The 26,578-nt window shown below is 35.9% G+C and overlaps 1 protein-coding gene and 1 pseudogene across 2 annotated transcripts in view; both read left to right on the top strand.

Annotated features, from left to right (window-relative positions):
• The window catches only part of LSAMP (limbic system-associated membrane protein), a 1,036,759-nt gene that overhangs the window by 531,720 nt on the left and 478,461 nt on the right, over positions 1-26,578 (top strand). The window lies entirely within an intron of this gene.
• LOC102833660 overlaps positions 11,681-26,578 on the top strand; it is a 15,900-nt pseudogene continuing 1,002 nt past the window's right edge.

Genomic DNA, 26,578 nt, shown 5'->3' on the forward strand with positions numbered 1-26,578 from the left:
GGGGTCTTCCTCTTTTTCTCTGACCCTCCACCCTACCAAGCATGACATCCTTCTCCAACGACTGTTTCCTCCGGACAATATGTCCAAAGTAGGAGAGACGAAGCTTAGCCATCCTGGCCTCCAAGGAGCACTCTGGCTGCACTTCTTCCAAAACAGATCTATTGGTTCTTTTGGCAGTCCATGGCACTTTCAGTATTCTCCTCCAACACCACAATTCAAAGGCATCAAGATCAGTAGCCATTAGAGAGATGCAAATCCAAACAACAATGAGCTATCATCTCACACCTGATTGTTATCAGGACTGATTGTGAGGGTTGGAAATGTAAAGGTAGACGTTTTGTGGCAAGGAATGGAGTGATTAACTCTTAGGTCTAGGAGTGGAGGTCCCTGGGACCATGAAGGGAGAAGAGCGGAGAGCGGGACCCTACCCAGAGAAGCAGTGACACCAGAGATGGAGGCAGAGATGATGATGTGGAGAGGTGGAGCAGCTGGGGACTTTAGACCCAGAGAGGAAGAGGGACTGTGTGCTGATGACTGGGGGTGGGCAGGCTTGCAGGATATACCCTTTGGTTGGTTGATGATGCATGGAGGGTATTGTAACCATGGCAATGAAATGATATATGATAAGATGAATGTAAAACTAATGTTCTCCCATGTAAATTATCACAAAATTCACAATATACCATTAAAAACAACAACAACAACAAGATTTACAGCCTTAGGAATCCTATATAGGGTGATTATGGGTTAGAACTGACTTGATAGTGCACAAGCACCCTAGAATTTCAGTTTCACTAGTTCTAAGATAAATCCTGGGAGTGTGCATTTAACACAAGCCCAGGTAATGCTGATGCTGCTGGTCCAGAGTCCACAGTTTTGACAATCACTGTTTTAAAAGAAATGTGTGCCTTAAAATCGTATGGTGAAGTAAACCTACACAATTTTACTTCATTTTAATTTCTCATCCTCCAAATACTCTTAGAACTATCTTTCTAGGTATATAACAGAGAATAGGTAGATTGACAAATACCATAACATTCATGAACATCTTAGACTTCCCAAGACTGCTCATCTAATACTTTTCTGTGAAAGAAAACTCCTCCTCTCACCCCAAAGCTTTGAAAATGTGGTTAAATCCTGCTTCTGTTAAGTTCAAAATTATCCTTTTCATAAATTTGTACCCCCTTTTATGTCTCTTGCATCCCATTTCTCCTTCGAGTTTCTTTTCCCTTAATATACATTCCCTTCACCTGATAGTTACTTTTCAACATATGAAATACTTTCTCTTATTTGGTGACACTTTTTCCTGAAGAAAGTAGAATTATATCCTTTCATGAGAGTCTTTACATCCAAAAAACTCTGTGTTGAAATAAATATGCTGCATGGTTCACTAAATTTAATCATTTACTAAATAACATCTATACACATGCCTGCCTCATAAGTACACAGGTCAAATTTTTGCATCAGCAAATGTACAAATCAATATTGTGACCTTTGGGACCATTTATGGTTAGTTGTTATTAAATGTTTCATCTGTGGAAGTCAAGGTTACACTATAGTCATTTTTATATAATTAATAAGTGATGGGATTCATAACTAAAGTGAGATTTTTTTGGTTTCCTTCTGCCACCTTTACAGATTCTGGGATAAAAATTATGAAAATAGCGCTGTAAATTTCAATAAAAATTAACAAATCACATGAGCATCCTTTCCATTAATAAATCTAATTTCTTCTTCAAAGATTTTTCTCCTGTGATTTCTTGGTCCTTCTGATATGTGTTAAAGCCATTTTTTTTTACATGCTGTCCTGTGTCCCTTGCAACAGAGTCAACATTTTGTTTTATTATACTTGTCAAAATACATCCTCCTGAGAACCACTCTCGGAACTATTTGACCCTCTGGGGGTAGGGCCAAAATCTGTAAATATGGCATATTCTCCAGGTGATTTAGATGCATACTAAAAATCAAGAAGTGCTATTTTAGGGATCTGAGCAATCAATGAGAGCCATTTATTGTTGTCTGCCTAATCATTCTCCTGATTGGCACTGCATCAAATCATATCTAAGATTCTTTAGAGTAAAAACTGTACCTTTGTATTCGTAAAAATAAAAATAAAATAAAGCTGTGTGCTCATCACAAAGGAGGTTACTATCATGTACTTGAGCCTGGGAATAGTGCCTCTAAAAACCAGGATTTTTTTTAACTGCAACATTAAATATCTTCATAACATGTGACAACAAAAGACAATATTTTTTTTAATGTGACCCTTTAGAAAACCATTCTCTAAATGTTGCTCCATTTTTTGTATTTTATATTTAATGTAGCATTCTTAGGTGGATACTCAATTTTCTAGTGCTGTCATAACAGTTACCAAAAGAAAGAGACTTTAAAAAATAAAGATTATTATTTCACAGACCTAGAGGCTGAACATCCTAATCAGGGTTTCTGCATTTTGAGTCCTTCTATGAACCTTTCTCCTAGTTTCTGATGACTGCCAGCAATCCTTGGCATTTCTTAACTTGTCAATAGCGCTCAGATTGCTTCTGTCTTTCCCCTGTGTGCCTCTTTATTTCATCTTCTCTTTTTTATAACTGAAAGTGATTGTTTAGGACCCACCCTACTCTGATATGCCCTTATTAACATAACAAAATTCAAAACACAATTCTAAACAGTATTGCATCTAAACTTATAGGGACCAGACTTCAATACTTAATTTTGGTAAATATAAATCAATCCGTAATGATTGTAAGTGCCATTGAGTCAGTTCTGAATCATAGCAACCCTGTGTAGGGTTTCCAAAGCTAATGGTGAGTTTGAGCTGCCTACCTTGCAGTTCAAACTGACCTTGCAGTCCAATACTTATCCTATAGTGCCACACCAGGACTCCTTACTAACTTCCCATCAGAAGTGGGTAAGTTCCATATTGGATCTTTATGGTGGTGTTGTTAAAAGCTGTCAAGTCAGTGCTAACTCATACTGAATAGGGTTTTCAAGAATGACTGGTGGTTTTCAACTCCCAATCAGTCCTTATCTTATAGCAATGGATACAAATTAATCCATAATTTGTTCCCATCTAAAGTAGGTAAGTTCCATGTTGAATCTTTATGGTATTGGTTAATGTTCCTTTACAAATATTGAGCCAACATAAAAAACAGAGAGACACTTAAAAAAAAAAAAAACACCCAAAACACCTTGGAGTTTAAAAAAATATATTTCTAAATAAATAATTAAATAGCACTGCTATGTTAAACAGAATCCTAAAAATGTTTTTCACAACTATTACTCAAATCATATTCTTTATTAAGAAATATATTGCATCATAAACTTAATTAAACAAATATAATTGTGGAAAATAAGAGTGTGACACCTTGTAAGACTAACATGGTTATTCTTTGTTTTCAATTTCAGAAATTAAAAACCCACATTTCCTATATTTCATTAATCATAAAATATCCATATTGAGATTCAGTTGTAATGTCTATAGGTTATTCAGAAGAATCAAATTTTAAGAAACATCTTTTTTTTTTTTTTTCATCATGAGGAATGGCCTAGAACTTACTGTTTTTCAGATTTAAATTCTTAGAAGCCATTTTTACAATCTTGTTAAACATTCATGAGTGCTGGTGTGGCACTGTGGGTTAATGCACTGGACTGCAAACTTAGTTTTAATCGTAGAGTCGGAAGTTCAAACTTGCCAGCTGCTCCTCAGAAAATCTAAGTAGGGTCACTAAGCATCAGAACTGATTTGATGGTATAAACAACAACAGCATTAAACATTCGTGGTGACCAAAATATTTTACCCAGAATTCCAAGAAAATACCGTTCTCTGTGTCTTTCTTCCTGCCATCTTTTCTTCCTCACTAAATTTCCTTTCCTCCTTTACTTCTTTCCTTCCTTTTTTCCTTCCATTCTTTTTCTTCATCCTCAGTTATTTTAGTGCCAAACAATTATTATTTACAACTATTGTACATTGCCTACAATATTTATGCAAATAGTTGCCACTGCATTCTAATAACTAGCCTATTGCACTTTCCATTTTTAAGGTATTATAATAAAACAATAATTTGAATTTTCCTTTACTTTTAATCCTTATGGGGTAATTTTGTTGATTATTGAGAATCTCAGTGGTTAATTTGCATACTTATTTGGATTTTATGCATTGGAAACACTAATTTCCTACTCTGCAGGTTGATTTTTTTAGAAAATAGCTCCTTGACTGTTAAACATCAGGGTTAGACATTGCTATCTGTCTCAGCAGCCAAATAGCTAATAGAATAAGAAGTGAAAGTTTCAAGTTAAATTGTTTGAAGTATGACTTCATGTAGCTATAACTTGATATTCCTCTTGAAGGAAGAACTTCAAGTTTTACCTGAATGAAGTCTACACATCCATAATTAATGACTATTTTCAAGATTTTCATATGCATCTATAATCCACCTTTTAGTTATTAAAATAAGCCATTATTTATATTCATATACTGCCTACTCTAAACTGCATTTGACCTTCTCAAAGATGAGAGAAATACAGGAAGAAAGGCAAAGTTATTTTAGTGCATTACTGGTGCCAGTGTTGGCTCAGTTTAAAAAGTCTAATCTCCATGCTAGGGAGAAAGAAACTGGAAGATAACTTTTCAGCTATGTTAGAATCTTGAATCACTGTTCAAATAAGGATTTTAATACCTTATGATCAGAATTTTAAGGATCATTGAAAAATACTATTGTATATTAGATCTCATAGATATTGTAGCTACCACCAGTCTGAGCCACAACTTATCCTTACTTATGTTTGTATAATGTCACATGTGCCTACTTATAGATGTGCTATGTTTCCCAGAGAGATTTTACCATAACATTCTAAGAAAGACAGCCATTTTAGGTATTTAGGATCAGTCAGTGTTTCGTTCCGCTGTACATAAGGTCGCTATGAGTTGGTAATGATTCGATGGCACCTAACAACAACAACAACCAAATAATACTGTTAATCAGCATGAATTATCATCTGTACTAGTTATGTTTTCTATAGATTGCCTAAAATATAAACAATCAAAATAAAACTGTATATTCTTAAAAATATTAAAGTTAGCTTTTTGAGTTCACACATTTAAAAATGTTAAGCATATTATATGTATACATATCTATGTGTGTGCTCATATATGTATATATACAAGTGAAAAGTATAAGAAACAGATGAATGAGTTTGTTTATTTGTTAATGTGTGTCTACAGACACACAGACAAACACACATGCTACACACATAAACACACATGCACACTCCCAAGTAGTCGCTGACTTACGAAAGGATTTTGTACTGACAAATCTGCCATAAGTAGGTCCTGATATAAGTTGAATGCTTTTTTTTTTGCTCAGTTTTCATTAGTATTGCTTTTTATTATCAGCAAATTTATGAATCCTATAAGGAGCTCTGGTAGCGTAGTGGTTACGAATCGGGCTGCGAACCTCAAGGTCAGCAGTTCGAAACTACCAGCTGCCCCGCGGGAGAAAGATGAGGCTTTCTGCTCCCGTAAAGATTTACAGCCTCGGAAACCCTGTACAGGGTCGCTATGAGTTGGAATCGACTCCACGGCACATAACAACAACAACAACATCTTTATCAACAAGTGAATATCTAAGAATGAAATCATCATCAAATTATGTGCTGCAATATTGATAGAATTTTGCAAGAACAACGACTTATTCATTACAGATACCATTGTTAAACAGCATAAATGGTGACTATACACATGGACCTAACCAGATTTAAATACACAGGCATCAAATTGACTGCATCTGTAGGAAGAGACAGTGGAGAAGCTCAATATCATCAGCCAAAACAAGGCCAGGGGCAGACAGTAGAACTAACCATCAATTGTTCATATACAAATTCAGGCTGAAACTGAAGAAAATTAAAACAAGTCCATGAGAGCCAAAATATGACCTCAAACACATATTTCTTGAATTTGGAAACCACCTCAAGGACAGATTTGATGTATTAGACACTAATGACGAAAGACCAAAAAGTTGTAGGATGTCACCAAGAACATCATACAGGAATAAAGCAAAAGGTTATTAAGAAGACAAGAAAGAAGGAAAGTACCCAAATCGATGTCAGAAGAGATTTTGAAACTTGTTCTTGAGTATAGAGAAACTTTAAAGGGCTGTTGAGCACTTTAAAGAGATCTTTTGTTGCAGATTTGCTAATGCAGTAAATCATTTGATTTCTTGACTACTACTTCCATATGTGTTCATTGTGGATCAAAGCAAAATGAAGTCTTTGACAAGTTCAATGTTTTCTCCTCTTAACATAATTTTATTTACTGGCCCACTTGTGAGAATTAATTTTTTTTTTTTTCACATTGAGGTGCAATCCATAAACAAGCCTGTAGTCTTTGGTCTTCATCAATAAGTAATTTAAGTCCTCTTTACCTCCAGCAAACAAGGTTGTAGCATCAGCATATTATAGGTTGTTAATGAGTCTTCCTTCAGTCCTGATATCACATTCTTCTTTATATAATCCAGCTTCTCAGAATATTTGCTCAGTATATGATTGAATAAGTATAGAGAAAGGCTATAACCCTGATGTAGACCTTTCTTAATTTTAAACAATTCAGTAACTCCTTGTTCTGTGCTAATGACTGCCTCATGGTCTATATACAGGTTTATCATAAGTACAATGAAATGTTTTGGAATAGCCATTCTTTGTAATACTATCTATAGCTTTTCATGATCCACACAGCTGAAATCATTTACATAGTCAATAAAGAATGTGTAAACAGCTTTCTATCCTCTTCTGAATCCAGCTTGAATTTTTGGCATTACCTTGTCAATGCACAGTTGTAACTGTTTTTGAATAGTCTTCAGCAAAATGTTACTTGCAAGTGATATTAATGATATTATCATCCTGCTGGGCCACCTCTCTTTTTAATGGGCACAAATATGAATTTCTTCTGGTCGATTTCACAGGTAACTCATTTACAAATTTCTTGGCATAGATGAACATGTACCTCCAGTGCTTCATAAGATTGTTGAAATATTTCAATTTATAGTCCATTAATTCCTGGAGTCTTTATTTCATCACTGCCTTCAGTTAAGCTTGGATTTCTTCCTTCAGTAACAATGGCTCTTGATCATATGCTACCTCTTGAAATGATTGAACACTGACAATTTCTTTTTGATTTACTAACTCTGAGTATCCTTTCCATATGCGTTTGATGTTTTCTGGGTCATTCAATATTTTGTACATGTTATTGTTGCACCTAACAACAACATCTAACTATAAGATATATCCCCCACAAAGAAAAGCAACTGACAATTGTAAGTATAGTTCATACCAATTCCAATATGTCATAATTATATATATGTATACAAACACCACAATAGGTTTGTCAGTACGTCATAATGTGGTGGCTTGTGTATTGCTCTGATGCAGGAAGCAATGGCACCGATATTTTAAATACTAGCAGGGTACATAGATGATGGATAGGTTTCAGCTAAGATTCCAGACTAGGAAAGAGAAATGGACTACTTCTGAATGTCTAGCCACTGAATATCTTATGAATAGCAGTGGAACACAGTCAGATAGACCAGAATATTGACTATTGAAATATAATGAATCACACCAGAATAGTGTCAGAAGATGAGCCCTTTAGGTGGAAGGCATGCAAAATATGACTGGGAAAGAGATGCTTCCTCAAAATAGAATTGACTGTGATGACCTGAATAGAGTAAAACTTCTGATTTGCTGATGTGGAACAACTCAACATGAAGAGAAACAGCTATAACAGTCACTAATAATCTGAACATGGAATTTACTAATATGAATCTAGGAAATTACAAACTGTCCAAATAAAATTGAATGCATGAAGATGGACATCCTGGGCATTAGTTAGCTGAAATGGATTGGTACTGGCCATTTTGAATCTGACAAGTCTATGGTTTATTATGCCTCAAGTGACAAATTAAAGAGAAATAGCTTTGCATTTATCATCAAAAAACCCCAAAAACATTGTAAGATCTACCTTGCAGCATATTACTGCCTATGATAAGATAATATCCATAAGCCTACAAAGAAAATCAGTTAATACCACTATTATTCAAATTTATGCATCAACCACTAAAACCAGTGATGATGAAACTGAAGATCCCAAATTCTTCAGTCTGAAATTGATCAAACATACAATCAAGATGTAATCATAATTACTGGTGGTTGGAATTGAAAGGGTAACAACAAAGAGGAAGGATCAGTAGTTGGAAAATATGACCTTGGTGATAGAAATGACGCTGGAGATCACATGATAGAATTTCGCAAGGCCACTTACTTATTCATTGCAAATACCCTTTTTAAACAACATAAAGGTGACTATGTACATGGACCACACCAGATGGAATTCAAAGGAATCAAATTAACTACAACTGTGGGAAGAGATGTTGGAAAAGCTCCATCTCATCAACCAAAACAGGGCCAGGGGCAGATTGTAGAACTGACCATCACTTGCTCATATACAAATTCAGACTGAGGCTGAAGAAAATTTAAACAAATTCATGAGAGTCAAAATTTAACCTTCAACATATTCCACCTAAATTTAGAGATAATGTCAAGTAAAGATTTGATGCATTAAGCACTAATGACTGAAGAACAGAAGACTTGTGGGATGACATCAAGAACACTATACAGGAAGAAAGCAAAAATTCATTAAGAAGACAATAAAGAAGAAAAAGACCAAAATGGATGTCAGAGAAGACTCTGAACTTGCTCACTAGTATTGAGATACCAAAGCATATGGAAGATGTGAGGAAGTGAAAGAGCTGAACAGAAAAAATTGAAACGCAGCTAGAAAAGACAAAGTCAAGTATTATAATGAAATGTGTAGAGACCTGGAGTTAGAAAACCAAAAGGGAAGAACACGCTCAGCATTTCTGAAGCTGAAAAAAACTAGAAAATATTCGAGACTCAACTTGCAGTATTGAAGGATTTTATGGGCAAAATATTGAGTTATGAAAACTCATCAAAAGAAGGTGGAAGAAATACACAGAGTCACTGTACCAAAAATAAATGGTTGATATTCAACCATTTCAAGAGACAGCATATGATCAAGAGCCAATGGTACCAAAGGAGGAAGTCCAAAGTTCATGAAAGGCATTGACAAAGAACAAGACTCTGGGACTTGATAGAACGCAAATTGAAATATTTCAACATACTGATGCAGCACTGGAGGCACTTACTTATCTAGGCTAAGAAATTTGGAAGACAGATACCTGGACAACTGATTAGAAGAAATCTATATTTGTGCCCATTCCAAAGAAAGCTGATCTGACAGATTGTGAAAATCATCAGACAATATCATTAATATCACATACAAGTAAACTTTTACTAAATATAATTCAAAAATTGATGCAACATTACATTGATAGGGAGCTGCCTGAGGTTTAAGGCAGATTCAGGTGAGGATGTACAATAAGCGATATCATTGCTAACATCAGATGGATTTTGGCTGAAAGCAAAGAATTCTTACCAGAACTGTGCTTATCTGTGCTTTATTGTCTATTTAAAGGCTTTCAACTCTGTGGATCATGACAAACTATGGGCAAGCTGTTACAGAGAATGAATATTCTGAACACTTAATTGTGCTCACGTGGAACCTATATATAAATCAATAAGTAGTTGTTTGAGCAGAGAAAATAGACACTGAATGGTTTAAAATCAGGAAAGTTGTGTACCAGGGTTGTATTTTTTCACCACACTCAATCTGTACACTGAGCAAATAATCTGAGAAGATAGAGTATATGAAGAAGAACATGGCATCAGAATTAGAGGAAGTTTCATTAACAACCTGTGATATGCAGAAAGCAAAGAAGACTTGAAATATTTGCTGATGAAGATCAAAGAATAAAGCCTTTATTATGGGTTGAACCCCAATGCAGAGAACAGAAATCCTCAACACTTAGCCAGTAACTAACATCATGATAAATGGAGAAAAGATTGATATTGTCAGGCTTCATTTTGCTTTGATCCATTATAAAATCCTCATGGAAGCAGCAATCAAGAACTCAAATGACATCTTTGTTAGGCAAATATGCTGCACAAAACTTCTTTAAAATGTGTAAGAGCAAAGATATAAGTTTGAGGATTAAGATGTGCCTGACCCACAACAAGCCATTTCCATAGCTTCATATGCTTGTGAAAGCTGGATAGTGAATAAGGAAGACCTTAAAAAAATTAGTGCATTTGAGTTACCATACTGGAGAAGAATATTAAAAGTACCAAGGACTGTGGAAAAAAACAAACCAATCTTTTGAAAGAAGTACAACCAGAATGTTCCTTCGAAGCCAGGATGGTGAGACTTTGTCTCTTGTATCTCAGACATATTATCAGGAGGAACCAGTCCCTGGAGAAGGTTATTATGCTTGATAAACTGGAGGGTCATCTAAGAGTGAGACCCCCCAACAAGATGGATTGACATAGAGCAGTAGGCTGAAGCTTAACAATGATTATGAGAGTGGCACAGGACCGGACAGTGATTCATTCTGTTGTGCATAAAATTACTATGATTTATACCTGACTCCACGGTCCCTTACAGCAGCAACCACAACTACAAATATGTATATGTGCACATAGAATATGCACATGTATGTAACTAAAAGATGTTAAGTTGATTAAAAATCAAATATGGACCTGATAACATTTTAATGTCATTAAATAGATGTTTAACCGAAATCACAAATTGGTAATAATTCAAGTGGAAATAACACCTTAACACTGTAGAATAAGCACTGGACTGCTAATCATAAGGTCATTGGTTCAAACCCACCAGCCATTCTTTGGAAAGTGTAAAGCATTGTTATGAGTTGTAACTTATTCAACTACACTTAATGACAATAACAACACATGGATGTTAGAGTCCTGATGTTGACCTGTACAATAAGTACCGGACTGGTAACTACAGGGTTGGTGGTTCACATCCCCAGCCACTCTCTGAAGCTGTATACAGGGTTACTATAAGTCAGAACTGACTCCACGGCACACTACAACAATTATTTTAGCAAATTTATATAGAATATCAAAATGAAAATATTACCAACAAATAATAAAAAGCATTGACAATTTATAAAGTAACATGGAAATCACCATTAACCATGAAAGCTTTTAAAATCCTCACTAATAATTAAGGACATTCAAAGTAAAACAACAATAAATTGTTATCTTTAAGCCTATAATATTGGTAAAGGGTTAACAAAATTAGGATAGCCAAAATTCGCAAGTCAGTAGGAAAACTAACACTTTTATATACCCCTGTTGAGAGTGTAAATTAGTAAAAATGTTCCTTTGTACAATGTACGGAAATCTATTAAATTTAAAAAATATATTTGTATCATTTGACCTAGTAATTCTACTTTCATAATTATGTACAAAGAAAATCATTGTTTTTCTTGGTACAAAGTAGTTATCCCTGTGTTATTTTTTTAAACAAAAATATAGTAATCACCCTACATATTTAAAATAAGACATGGTAAATTGGAGTTATTTCATAAGAATGGTCACTATTATAACAGTCATTATAGAGCCTGTCCAGCATTCAAACTCCTTCCCTTCAATGGGACTCTTTCTCCTTGTCAGTATTGTTAGGACACACACTTTAATTCCCAGTATGGGAGCTGAAATACACCACCAGTATTAGGACTTGGGCATGAGATCAAGGGCCTTAAATGTCAATGCACTTTCCGTAGACTTGGAATTATTTATAGACTTTATTGACACAGAAAAACTACGATCAAAAAGAATCTATTCCCGTAATTGATGGCACTGGCAGCCCTGAGTTTACATGAGAATGGTTGTAGCACTGATGTTTCTGGGAGTCCTGAATCCAAGGACCTGTTGGTGGAGATGAAAGCTAAGATATTCTGTCCAGAGTCAATAGTAGTCACATTCATCTTATTTGGTACTGTGCATGGTTATGCACCCTTCCAAGTGATTCTATGAGTTTCACCAAGTTCCTTTTCTGCATAAGACAGACAGAGATTTTTTTGTTGCTTGAAAGTAAAATCTCTGACTTTCACTATTAAGTAGCCACTAACTATCATATTTTGAGAGCTTCATTAAATGGAAAAAACATTTGCAAAACAAAATATATTTGTATCATTTGACTTAGTTATTCCACTTTTCGTAACAGTACAATGAAAATAATTTGAGATGCAAGCATAGATCTTTGTGAAAAGTACAAAGTGGTTAAATAAAACAGAAGATAACAAACAGTGTGATCTATAACCTTATTTCTGTAAATGCTAATAAATATGAACACATTTCAGATATAATCAGACATCCATTGGGAAAAAAGTATGAATTAAATATACCCTAAATTTTTTTAATAATTTTGTTGTTTGTTGTTTGACAGTTTTTGTATTATTTCAAACTTTATCATGTGTGTGTTTATTATATCTGGGAAATAATTTAATAAAAATTACTTGTGTCTGTAGAAAGGACAGCCTTTCTGCAAAAAAAAATTCAAATTTTGGTGTTTCCTTTCTCTGTTATTTTTATTTCTATTCTGTTTCCCTTTCTCAGCCTTCTCTCATTCCTTCAATGTGATCAGGAATAATCTGTCCTTTTATTTTCATGGATAAAACAAATTCATAAAACCAACTATTTTAGAGTTGTTAGCCCTCAGTTCTAAACACTTACAAAGACAGATTCTTTCTAAAAGAGATATTACAAAGATCATGCATAACACATGCACACATACATGTTGCAGTTGTGAGACAGAGTTGAGTCTGTTCCAACTTATAACAACCATATGCACAACAGAACGAAACACTGATCAGTCCTGCCATCCTCAGAATTGTTATGTTTGTGATATCTTGTTGGTATTATTTCTCTTTTTCACTGACCCTCCTCTTTTCCAACCTTGATGTCCTTCTCCATGGACTGATCCCCCACTGACAACATATCAAAGTATAACAAATGAAATCTCACCATCCTGACTTCTAAAGAGCATTCTGGTAGTACTTCTTCCCAACAGATTTGTTTGTTCTTCTGACAGTTGATAGTACTTTCAATATTCTTCTTCAACACTCTAATGTAAATACCATGGTTTGGGTCCAGCTCACCTTAATCCTCAATGTGACATCTTTGATCTTAAGCATTTTTAAATGTTTTCTTTTGTTTGTTTTGCAGCAGATTTATCTACTGCAATAAGTCACTTGGTTTCTTGACTACTGGTTGCATAGATGATAATTGTGGATCCATGCAAAATAAAGTCCTTGACAAATTCAATCTTTTTCTCCATTTATTATATATTATTTATTGGTCTAGTTGTGAGGGTTTTTGTTTTCTTCACATTGAGGTGCAATCCATAAAGGAGGCTCTTTGATATTCATCAGTAAGTATTTAAAATCCTTTTCACTTCTAACAAGCAAGATATATCATTTGCATATCACATGTTATTGATGAGTCTTCCTCTAATCCTGATTCCATGTTCTTCTTCTTATAATACAGTTTCTCGGATTATTTGCTCACCATACAGATTGAATAAGTATGGTGAAAGGATAAAACCATGGTGCACAATTTCTCTAATTTTAAACCACTTAGTCTTCCCTTGTTCTGTTCTAACAACTGCCTTTTGGTCTGGGTACTGGTTCCTCATGAACACAATTAAATGTTCTGGAATATCCATTATTCTCAATGTTATCTAGAGTTTGTTATGAACTACACAGTCAGAAGCCTTTGCATAGTCAGTAAATCGCAAGTAAACATCTTTCTGTTATTCTGTGCTTTCAGCCAAGACCCATCTGATGTTAACAATGATATCCCTAGTTTCATGTACACTTCTGAATACAGCTTGAGTTTCTGGCAGTTCCCTGTCGATGTACTGTTGCATCTGTTTTTAAATTTTCTTCAGCAAAATTTTACTTGCATGAGGAGCTAATGATATTCTTCGATGATTTACTCATACTCACAAAGAAATCACATAATTTCATGGAGGCATGATGAAGGCAAAGATTTTTAATGAGTATGACCTGTCAATCTCCTCAAATCAAATAAAATTGTGATGGTTTATAACCATTTTCTGGATATAAAATTTCCAAGTCTCAATTTTGTTCTTAAAAATAAATTAATAAGATATTAAGTTTCTTATGTAGGCTTTTCAGATACTCCTTTACCTAAGTACTGGCTTCATTTGCCTGTCTAACCAACTAAAGCTGGTAGTCTAGCATGTTAATGGCCCTCTTTGGGCACCCTAATCTGCAAATTCATTTTTCTCTTGTTTTCACCTTTCCCTGCCCAAACTTGAGTAACTCTGATAGTATTCTTTAATTTCTATAATAAGAAGAATGTTAAATACTGCTACAAATAGGGATATCATAGCATTTATTGGTGGTGGTGGCAGTGGTTATGTGCTGTGGAGTTGGTTCCAAGCGTTTATTGAGTACTCTACAATTATGTTATGCAGCCTGCAGTTGAGGCCTCATCTTTTCTAGAAATCTCTCCACTCATCACTAGTTTATTTTGCACTCAATTATTTAAAACAACATTCCTCAATTGTTTCAAAATTTTGTGTATACCATATCCCACTTCTCCTCTTTGTTGTCTTAGAATTTTCTTGTCTTTCTCTTTGACCTCTGTTTGTACACTATTAATGATTCTCTTTTTCTTACATATTCCCTTACATTTCCCCCTTACTTCCTGAAATAATGCACTGTCTTCCTGTTTCTTCTCTCTTTTATACTACGCAAAATTCTTCTCCTTTACTTGTATCTTCTGTAAGTCTTTATATTTGTCCTCAGGGCTGTTCTTCCCTCTTCTGCTTTTTTAGACTTCATCAGTTTGTGACTTAATCTTTACCTATAACACCTATATGATTTGATTCCAAGTCTCTATCACCAGCCTTGCCCATTTATTTCTGAATGTTATCTCAGATTTCTAAATATCTTACAAACATTTGTGTCTACCATCCACTTCTATTTTCCATTGTTAATAGATTGAATTGTGTCTCCCAAAATATGTGTTGAAACCCATGCACATACAAATATGTTCTTGTTACAACATAGATATTTTCTCTTCTTATATTAGGTGATACCAGAGTAAGTGCACAGTTAGCACTGGACTGTGAACCACACAGAATGTGGTTGAGCCTACCCACTGCTCTGTGGGAGAAATATGAGACTTTTTGCTCCTGCAAAGGTTTGCAGTCTATACAGATTCGCTGCGGGTCAGAACAGACTCAACAACAACAAACACAACCAGTATAGCATGGACTCTAAGATTAATCACCCCTGAGGTATCAAAAGCTTGCAGTAACACAAACAGAAGGAAGACAGACACCAAAGAACACCAAAGAAATGCAAATAATGCTAAGGAATGCAAAGGAGAATCAAAGAACTTCAGAAGCAACAACTCAAAAGCATCCTCCCTAGAGTGATGTCCTAATTTGGAATTCTAGCCCCTAAAGCTGTGCAAAAATATCTTATTTCTATTTAAAGCCATCTGCTTGTATTTTTTTAAAATAAATGATACAAGTTAACTAAGACACTTTCTAAGCATATCCTACTTTGCCTTATGATTTTATTTCTGTAAACAATACAATAAAACTCCTTGAAATGAGGGCCATTCTAACTTCATGTAGCCTTTTCATTCAACCAATCAATTACAACATCTTCATAAATCATTTTTCCATGCATTCTCTAAATTAAACTTTCATTGCCTTTGTCCTAGACTTTTTCAAGAAAAATGTTAGTTCTTGTTCCCGCCTTTTTGTATTCTAAGGTGTCAGGCACATCACTTTCAGGTATTTGTGAAGTATAGCAAGTCCATTAATATGACTTGTCTAAAAATAAATTGCTTACAACTGAACACAGAATAGCCTGTCCCTGCATTGTTTTTCCTCAACATATTGTTCCAAAGTTACTTTTCCTTATGTGTACATCCTAATCCAACTCTTTCCCTCACATGATGATAATGTAATAATGAGGCAAGGAATGTGAGAAAAAGGATCCTAGGCAGAATTAGGACATATGGAAAGGCCCTGTGACTGGACAGAGCTGGACTTTGTAGTTACTGGAAGGAGCCAGTCAGCTGGAACACAGTGAGTCAGGAAGCATGCAGCACCAAGGGGGCTGGAAGCATAGGCAGAACTGTGCAAGTGCGTTAGAATTTATGCTTTTTGTTTTGCTTTTCAGGATCTGTAGGTTTTCTAAATGTTGTGAAAATTGACTGAAAGATTTAAGATGGGAAATAACAATTCCCAATGAGGTTTTAATACTAAAACCTCAAGTTGGCATAGTCTGAGAGATAGAAAGCATATTAGGATCATGTGTAGTCTATGTTGAGTGGATTCCTCATCATAGTTTACCTGATCTTACCATCCATAAACAAGCACACCCTTCTCTTAAACTGGAAAAACATATATATCTCTCTTAACACATACGCATTCTACTTTATAGGATGCTATTTGAATACAGCCTTCGGTATGGGTTGCATCTCAATGTCAGGAAAACAAAAATCCTCACCACTGGACCAGTAAACAACATTCTTATCAACAGAGAAAAGATTGAAGTTGTCAAGGACTTCATTCTTCTTGGATCAACTATCAACACTCGTGGAAGCAGCAGTCAAGAGATCAGACAACATATTGCATTGGGCAAATCTGCTGCACAGGAACTTTTTAAAGTGTTGAAGAGCAGAGATGTCAGCTTGAAGACTAAGGTGTGCCTGACCCAAGCCATGCTATTTTCAATAACCTCATATGGATGTGAAAGCTGGACAGTGAATAAGGAAAATTGTAGAAGAATTGATGCCTTTGAGTTGTGGTGTTGGAGAAGAATACTAAAAGTGCCATGGACTGCCAAAAGAACCAATAGATCTGTTTTGGAAGAAATGCAGCCAGAGTGCTCCTTGGAGGTCAGGATGGCTAAGCTTCGTCTCTCATACTTTGGACATATTGTCAGGAGGGAATGAATAGTCGCTGGAGAAGGATGTCATGCTGGGTAAGATGGAGGGTCAGAGAAAAAGAGGAAGACCCCTCAACAAGATGGATCGGCCAGGTGGGATCGTTGATGGCATCAAGTGTGGCAGCGGTAGTGAGGTTGGCCCAGGATCCAACATTGTTTCATTCTGCTGTGCATGGGGTCGCTATGAGTCAGTTCTGACTCGATGGTACCTGACAACCACAACATTTGAATATATGCCATTTTCATATACCAGTTTTAGTTTCTAGCGTGCATAGACTCTACCTCTTTTCTCTTTGAAATCACACAGAAATTAGAAAAGTAAAGGTTCAGAAAATACTTAGTAATGGTCAATAGTTTTACTTTCTAACATGTAGTCGTTGATCATCAGATTCACAAGAGTGGGTAGAATTATATAAACAGTTGAGGAAGTTGATGAAAATCTTGGTGTTTATTCATTGTGATTCTTCATCAGTCCATCTTTGTATGGATGTAGAAAATCTTTGCATTTATCTATGCCCTATTCCCTCTTTCTTTGAAACAGCAATAAATCTCATCAACTCATTTAAAAGGGTGTAGCAGGCATCACGCAAGTAATCACTGAGCACTTTAAATTTTCTGAAGACAATATATCAGTTTTCTCTTCGAGTGTTTTCCACTATGAAAAAATATTAAATCTGAAAGAAAACTTATTATTTTCTGGCAAGTATTCCATCAGAAGAACTGTACCAGACATATGAGTTAGCAAAAAAAAAAAAAAAAAATGAGTGCATTTCAGATTGTTTTGAAGCAGAAGAATAGGGGGTAGATACAGCTCTCTGAATGCTCATTGGCTGTTGAGCAGATAATGATTTATGGCACACTTAAAAATACTTTTCTGGATGAAATGGTTTATGGAATGGGGAATGGGGTTGTTCTTTAATATCCGGAAGCATCTGAAAGACTATGCAACTTTCATTGATCTGTTCTCTGCTGAATAACACTGCTCTTTAAAATCAATGACATTTTTATTTTTCTCAGAATGCCTCTATGGTTGTAAACCATAGGCTGTTGTTTGTTGAAAAGTTATCCCTTATTTGTTCCCCCATTAAACTAGAATTTTCATAGACGTTCAGGGTACCACAAGTTTGTCAGTACTAAGCCTGGCTTACCATCCTGCTCCCGGTTTCATTTCCACTCATAGAATAATCACTTATATCTGCTCTAGGTCTATAGTTTCCTAGGCTAATAGTCTCCAGCAGATCACTGTAAACCAAAATTACAAACTACCAAACTCTGCATGTGCCCAGACTATATCACAGCAGAATACTTTACAATATATTTATAATAAAGAAAAACAAAACAATACTGCTATTATTTTATTTTAGCATGTTTATGTAGATTATTTTTAATAATCTCAAGGTACAGTCATGCGTATTTCCAGAGATGAGTGATCAACTCCCTATATCAAAACTCAGACCCAATTTTATAGCATCTTAAGTCATTGCCTTGAAAAAAATAAAAATAAAAAGGAAGAAATGTTCAAGAATGCAGTCTGGCCAAACAGTCTATGATTGATGGTGCAGCCACAACCAGGGGGTATTAGCCAATTCACCAACGCCAAGTCCCCGGGGTGATTTTGCTGTCTGAGACAGCTGGTGTGCTCTAGTGGAAGGCTGGTTTGATCTACAACTATGATTTGCATATTTACACACCTTGGCTGTTGTATAAGGTCTGCATTTTACAGCCATGCTGCTTGAGTGCCTCTGGGCAAAGGATAGGAGAATTGGTTTCAGTAGAATTAGAATTTTTGGTTTTTTGCTTTGCAGTAGTTAGCCAGTAATGCCACATTTTTGTTCCTCTTCCTCTTCATCAACTTTAGTAATATTTTTGAAGCATCTCTCTGCATGGGTTATCATTTGAGACACACACATTTTATGCTCTCTAGGAGGGTAGGCTCAGATATTAAGGCACCATACTAAGATAGAAAAAAAGCATTAAAGGGATATATTTAGTCAAATTGAAGCTTGAAGAGGGAATTGTTGCATGTGCACATTGAAGAGAGTTACTGGTGCTTTTCCTTAAGTTGAGGAGGGTTAAAGAAGGTAATAATAGCACTTCTAAGCCACACATATGCACTTAGCTGATGTTTCTTTCCCTAAACATTAATATCACAGGATTCCTAGAGCAAGTGGGATTTCCACAGTTATTTGAAAAATCAGGCACAGATGTTTATTGAGCAGGGGGGAAAAAACACACCAAAAAAAAGAAGAGAGAGTATTTGAAAAAAAGAGCCAGGCTTGAGGTAAACAGGAGTTGGGTAAAGAGGCAAAGAACATGCAGAATTAGTACATTACGTGCAACAAAAGCAATAGTTGATTACTAAAATAAAATTTAAAAAAAGAACATATTGCTATTTCTAGTGACTCATTTGCAGCATAAGGCCACTCCATGTGCTATTATATAGAATGTCTCCATAGGGTTTACTTGGAACTAATCACCAGGCCATTCTTCCACAGCACTGCTGGGTGGGTTTGACCTGCTAACCATTAGGTTAGTAGTTGAGAGCAAAGTGTTTGTGCTACCCAACAGCTGAACTTGTGGTTCACACTCCAGTGCTGATCCTATGGAGTCACTGTGTACCCTGCTATCCACTTGTTGTTGTCAAAGTGCTTTCAGAAACCCTGTACAGGGTCTCTATGAGAAGCTGGTGGGTTTGAACCACTGACTTTGTCGTTCACAGTCAAGTGTTTTTCCTACAGTGCCACACCAGGAGTCCTGTCATCTGTTGTTGTTATTGTTGTCCAGTTGGTTGCGACTCATTGCGACCCTGTATAGGCTTTCTGAGGAAGGATTAGTGAAGAATGTGCTGTAATTGGGTCCGAATCAAGGCCAGTAAAAAGCAAAAAAGAGAAGTACTGACAATAAAAAATACATATAAATATATATACCTCCACCTCATAGGGACCCTGCATAGATTTTTTAAGGAGAGGCTGGTGGTTTGGAACCGCCAACCTTTTGGTTAGATACTGTTGTTGTTGTATCCTACAGCACCATACCAGGACTCCAAAATATAAATGCCGTCAAGTTGGTTCCAATTCATAGCGAAGCTGTATAGTGTTTCCATAAAGTGACTGCTGAGCTTGAACCACCGACCTTGAGATTCAAACTGACCTTGTAGTCCAGCAGGTTAACTCAAAGTGCAACACCAGGACTCCAAAATGAGAATAGGTGGAGTCATGTAAAATTTTTTTGAGGTAGTTAATGAGAATCTTAATCTTTTTATTGTAAGATTAAGTTTTTATTCTGGTCATGGAGGGTGTTAACTTAGTAAAAGTCATGAGCAGAATTTTCAGTGACAAAAGATAGACTGGAAAAAAGATGTTTCTGAAAAATAGAGAGTATGAATAAACGACGGAGACCTGATGATACAGTGGTTAAAATTCTCGGCTACTACGTGAAAGATCAGCAGTTTAATCCACCAGCCGTTCATCAGAAGAAAAGGCATGACGATATGCTCTCATAAAGATTGCAGTCTAGGTAACCCTACGGAGCAATTCTACTCGTAATCAGAATTGTCCTAACTGCAGACAAAAACGACTTGAAGAAGAGGGTATCCAGACTACAATTTTAATATGCGGACGTGAAGAACTGTATGGCAGAAATTTTCAAATTTTATCTGAAGAACAATAAATAGTTGAAAGGTGAACCTAAAATGTCTGCTTTAGTATGGTGCTACTACTATGGTAGTCGTGGTTATGTACTGTGGTATCAGTTCCGACTCCTAGCGACCATGCACAGGGTTTCCGGGAGCAGAAAGCCTCATCTTTCTCCCACGGAACAACTGGTAGTTTCGAACGGCTGCTCTTGCGGTTCGCAGACTGATTCGTAGCCATTATGCTACCAGAGCTCGAGGCATAGAATAAAGCGATAATGCAGGAGTGCACATTTTGAAATACCTGTTCTGTGTACTGGAGTTTTTAGCATGGCATTGTAGGATAAATGCTGGACTGCTAACAACCACACCAGCAGCTAACCAAAAGGCTGGTTGTTCAAAACAATTAGCCTTTCCTCAGAAATCTTATTCAGGGTCACTATAAGTTGGAACCTATTTGACACACTCAACAACAACAACATATAAATTTAAGTGTGTATATTATACATGTATTTTATTACTAATACTTCTCTTTTTTGCTTTTTACTGGACACGGTTCGAATCCATTTTCATCACATTTTTTTCAGTAGATATATTCCAAGTGAACATCTGTTCACAGAATCCTTGTTAGCTGAGTCACAAATTCCAAACTAAATACTAGCTACATATTTACAGGAAACACTTCTTTTTTTTAATTGTTTTCCTTCTAATTAATATTTTACAAAGGGCCACTGAATCCCATTCCCAGGCATTAGGTAAATGTCCATCTATAAAACCAGCGCTTGCATAATGCAGTATGACTGTTATTATTATTTTGAAGCTGGTATTTAGATTATTAGACTGAAAAGATTCAAAACCTCACCTTAAGGTTTTAGCACATAGTGATTTAAGAACATATGCTCTGATGCCATACTACATGAATTCTATTCCAATCTGATTCATTTAGTAGCTGTTTGATTTGGGGGCAAATTATATCATCTTTTGTATTTGAGTTTCTTTGTGTGCAGACGATGTAAGAGTAACTGTCTACCAGCTCTGTGTGCATATGTTTGAGTATATACGTGGATAGAGATGAAGAGAAAATGTAATCTAAAATCGATACTACAGAGCCTGACACTTATAAGGTGCTCAATTAATATTAGGTATGCTGTGGAGTCCTGGAGTCCTGTTGTGGCACTGTGGGTTAATGCGCCAGACTGCAAAGCTGTTTGAACTGCAAGGTCAGTAGTTCAAGCTCACCAGATGCTCCTCGGAAACCCTATACAGGGTTACTATCAGTCAGAACCGACTCAATGTCACTTCACAACAACAGCAACATGCTGGGGAGTCCTGGTGTGGCGCTGTGGGCTAATATGCTGGACTGCAAAATCAGCTTGAAAAACAAGGTTGGCGGTTCCAGCTCACCAGGTGCTCCTTGGAAACCCTATATAGGGCCCCTATAGATTGAAACCGACTCTACAGCACTTAAAAACAGCAACATGTGGTGTTGTAGGATAAGCACTGGACGAAAAGATCAGTTTGAACCACAAGGTTGGCAGTTCAAACTAACCAGATTCTCCTCAAGAGTCCTGTATAGATCGCTTTGAGTAGAAAACGACTCGACTGTGCTTAACAATGACATTATACTTTTATCTGTTTTTAGGACTGTAATTTGCTGCTTTTAAATATCATATTCATTTAAATCTTCATATCAAGAAAATGTTACAAAAGCATTTTTGGTGTTTCTGAAATTTCTTGTGTATGTTGTTGTCAGTTGTTGTCCAGACAATTTCAAGTCATGCTGACCCCATATATGCAAAATAAAACTGCTTCACAGGATTTTCAAGGCTGTCACCTTTCCAAAGCACATCACCAGGACTTTCTGCCAAGGAGATGCTTGGTGAATTTGAACCACCAACCTTCTGGCTAATACTCAAGTGCATAACTCTTTGTGCTACTCAGGGACTACTGTTTATATTGTATGTTGTTGTTGCTGTAGTTAAGTGCCAGCCATCAAGTCAATTCTGACTCATAGCAACAATGGATAGGGTTTCCAAGGAGCGACTGGTGGGTTTGAACCGCTGACCTTTTGGTTCGCAATCCAGTGCTGATCCTACATCAACACACCAGAAATGTATATTGTATATTGTTGCTGTTAAGTACCATCAAGTCAATTTCGACTCATAGCGTCCCTGTATAGGGTTTCAGAAGAGGGGCTTGTAAGATTTAACAGCTGACCTTGTGGTTCAAACCTACCTTGCAGTCCAGTGCTTATCCTACAGTACCAGAAGATTCCAAATGTCATGACATCAAAGAAGAGGAGGCCATTCTTCTAGAAATTATTAATGAGTCTTGTTTCACCAAATTACTGGTATTAGACTCCTTTTGTCTTGAGACCAAATTTCTAAAAGGAAGGAAAAATAATGAGTCACTCCTCTACATCATCACTCATTTGCTGTGTTTACCTAGAATTTGTCCAAAGAGACAGCAAAAAGTAAAGCAAATAACAGTAGATTAAAGCTTGCTTCTAACTGTAGAGAAAACACACTCACATACACACAGATGCATGGAGGGAATGGGAGTTAAAAGCAAAGTAATCATTTTGAAAGAATGCCATGCCTTCTGAGAGAAAAAAGGAAAAGTTTTTCTCCTCTTTTGCAATACACACCTAGTTAAAGATCTATAGGTAAACTTTTCTTGCTTTGCTTGTTTTTATGAACTGACTTTATTTTTTTAATCTTTATTCCTTTCTTAATCAATATTTGCTTGAAAATAATTATTAATCTTTGCACTTTAGCATCAGAATCAAGTTATTGTTGAGGGCCATTGAGTCAATTCCCACTTATAAGGACCCTGTATAGGATTTTTGAGGGAGCAGAAAGCCTCATTTTTTTTCCCAAAGAGTGGCTGGTGGCCTCCAACCATAGACCTTTCAGTTGGTCTCAGATACATACAAATGCATTGGAGGAATTTACAACTTAAGCATCTATACTTAAATGTCTTTCAAAGTAAAACATTCTGCTTTTTAATGTAAATGTCACCCCCTGACTTATTTGTTTTACATTCACATTTTCAATACAATGTGTGATTTTTTTGGAGCAGAGTATACAACTTTCTGGTAATTTTTCCCTTAGGATACATGACTCAGTTCTTTGGAAGCATAATATAAATAGAATTGCTTTTGAAAATGGATGAAAATAAACCTATTTTCCTATTACAAAAAATGGCTTAGGGAATTTTGTGGGTTTTGCCTCTTTACTGTTTTCCACCAGTTTAATTGCTGAAGTATTACAAGATTTGTACTGTGTCTAATTCATAAGGAATAAATGTTATAAACTGTAGCAATTCAGTTGTAAAATGCTTAATGACATTCATCAAATCTGAAGATTAAGATATATAAACATATATTCAGGTTTAATGTTTAGATTAAACTAGAAAAGAAAATATACTCTCTGACTCCAAGGTTGTTATGTACATTCATACCCATTCACACAAAGAATGATAAATAGCAAAACTTATTTATAAAACAAGAGTTGTTTATAAAATCAAAATTTTTGTCCTTCAAAAGAGTCCATTCTACTTGAATGCTATACTCTTCTTTCAATGTGAGATTTTTTTACTTTTTTGGAGATCTTTTTATTCGCAGATTAATTATGAACAATAGGAGAAAAAACTTTTACTACTTTATGAAAAATATTTTTTTTCTTTACTAAAAAAATTTGACACCCAGCTTAATTAGACACTTTAATTATTGATATCTAGGCCCAGTCTTGGCACATAAATATTTGTTGGGTTGGTACCAAGGTACCAAGGCCTTAAAAATTAATTTCCAAAGATCATGAGTGGAATGTGGGACCCTATCCAGAGAAGCAGCAGCATGAGATGGAGACATAGAGGGCATAGAGACACATGAGGGCATAGAGAAATAGAGCAGCTGAGGACTCAAGACACATGGGAAGAGAAAGGTTGTAGGCTCTAGGCCATGCGCTGGTATCCAGGAGACAGCCTTGCAGAATGTGCCCTTTGGTTATTTAAATGATTGTACATTACTGAGTGTTTTTGTGTACATCACCCCCAAATCCCCCAAAAAACAAACAGAGGGAATAGAAGCAAATACTGTTGAATGATAATGCATGGAGAAGATCGTAATTGAAATGAAACTATGAGTATAAAACTGATGTTCCCCCATGTACACTATCACTCAATTACAATAAAAACTTAAAAAAAAAATTAATTTCCCAAAAAGTGTTCTAGAAATATTTTGGACAGTAATTATATTATTGAAATAAGAATATATTTTTTCAAAAAAAATTGTATAAACTCATACCTATTTATGTTCTCATATATATTACTCATAGTAAATATGCTAATTATGAGTTTTAGATATAGCTCTCAGATATCTTTGTTACTGACATTTACCTAAAACAATAAATAAAGGTAGTTTGTTAATATAAAGGAGAGTTGATGGCACTGTGGGTTAGGTTTGGGACTGGTAACTGAAAGATCAGCTGTTCTAATCCACCAGTGGCTCCACAAGAGAAAGATAGAGCTGACTGCTCCTGTTAAAAATCTGCAGTCTTGGCAGCGCTATATGTAGATAGGGTCACTATAAGTCAGTATCAGCTCAGTAGTGTAGGTTTGTATTTTTTGATTTCTTACCATAATCTCAGTATATTAGATATGTCTCCATAAGTGTCCACACACACGTTATATCCTTGTACCTTGAATGATTAAATTCCATTTTATGGTTTTTGCATTTAAAAGCAAGATAATATTATCTGTGATCCTCTACCATGTCTATTCAATTAGACATGAGAAATGAATTTTTTTATAATTAATAAAGCTATAAGATCACTTGATATATCACCAACTATCTCCCACCTTGGGCTAAATAGAAAAATGACAGGAATGTTCTGATTCCTTGAGAATTCATTCCTCTTCATATATGGCACAAAACTAAAAAACATGTATTCAAAGGAGTTTTAATTTAAGGCACTTATAAGGAAAGAGCATTTTTTGAGAGTCAGTAACTAGCAAGGAAATCTCCCACAATCTAAATCAGAAGGAAACACATTAAGGTGAATAGAAGTTTAAAGAAGTCCACAGGAAAAGCAAAACTGGTTATGTCTTACTTTCCAATACTTCAATATGAGTGAAAACTGCAACTGAATTTCAAAACCCCATGCACAGTGGAATTGCTGGGACCAGTCTCCTTGTGTAAAACTACCAAAAGGTAAACAACGAAACCACTGCTGTTAGTCGATTCCAGCACAGGGATGCTATAGGACAAAGTCGAACTGCTCTATGAAGTTTCCAGTGGGACTGTAATCTTAATAGGAGGAGACTACCACATTTTTGTCCTGTGGAGCACATCACCAACTTTTATTTAGCAACCAAGTACTTAACTACTGTGCAAGGACCCAAGAAAGAGCAATCATTATGAGAACTGGTTCACAATAATTTTACTTTCTTCCCTGAAAAACGAAGCATCCCTGGTAGTGTAGTGGATTATGTGTTGGGCTGCTAACCGCAAGGTAAGCAGTTAGAATCTACCAGCCACATGGAAGGAGAAAGATGAGGCTTTCTGTTCCTATAAAGATTTATAGACTCAGAAACCCTAACTGTGGCAGCTATGACGTAACTGACGCCATGACATTGCCTCAGAAACTGCGACAGCAGCCGCTGATACTCCCCAAGGAACAAGAATAGCAACAAGCCTGGATCTGAGGCCAGAACTGTACCTACACCTCCACAAGGCTTAATGTCAGGTACACAAATAATGGAAAAATGGACACACATCTACCTCAGGATTACCATGTTTTACTGTTTGTTCAAGTATAAATATATATGTGTGTGTGTGTGTGTGTGCGTGTATATATAGTGGTGGTGTTTGTGTGCCGTGGAGTTAGTTCCGACTCATAGTGACCCTGTATAAGGTTTCCGAGGCTGTAAATCTTTACGGGAGCAGAAAGCCTCATCTTTCTCCCACGCAACAGCTGGTAGTTTTGGAATTGCTGACTTTGCGGTTTGC

This window comes from Chrysochloris asiatica, unplaced genomic scaffold (genome assembly GCF_000296735.1).
Source record: "Chrysochloris asiatica unplaced genomic scaffold, ChrAsi1.0 scaffold00061, whole genome shotgun sequence".
Taxonomy (NCBI): Eukaryota; Metazoa; Chordata; class Mammalia; order Afrosoricida; family Chrysochloridae; genus Chrysochloris; species Chrysochloris asiatica.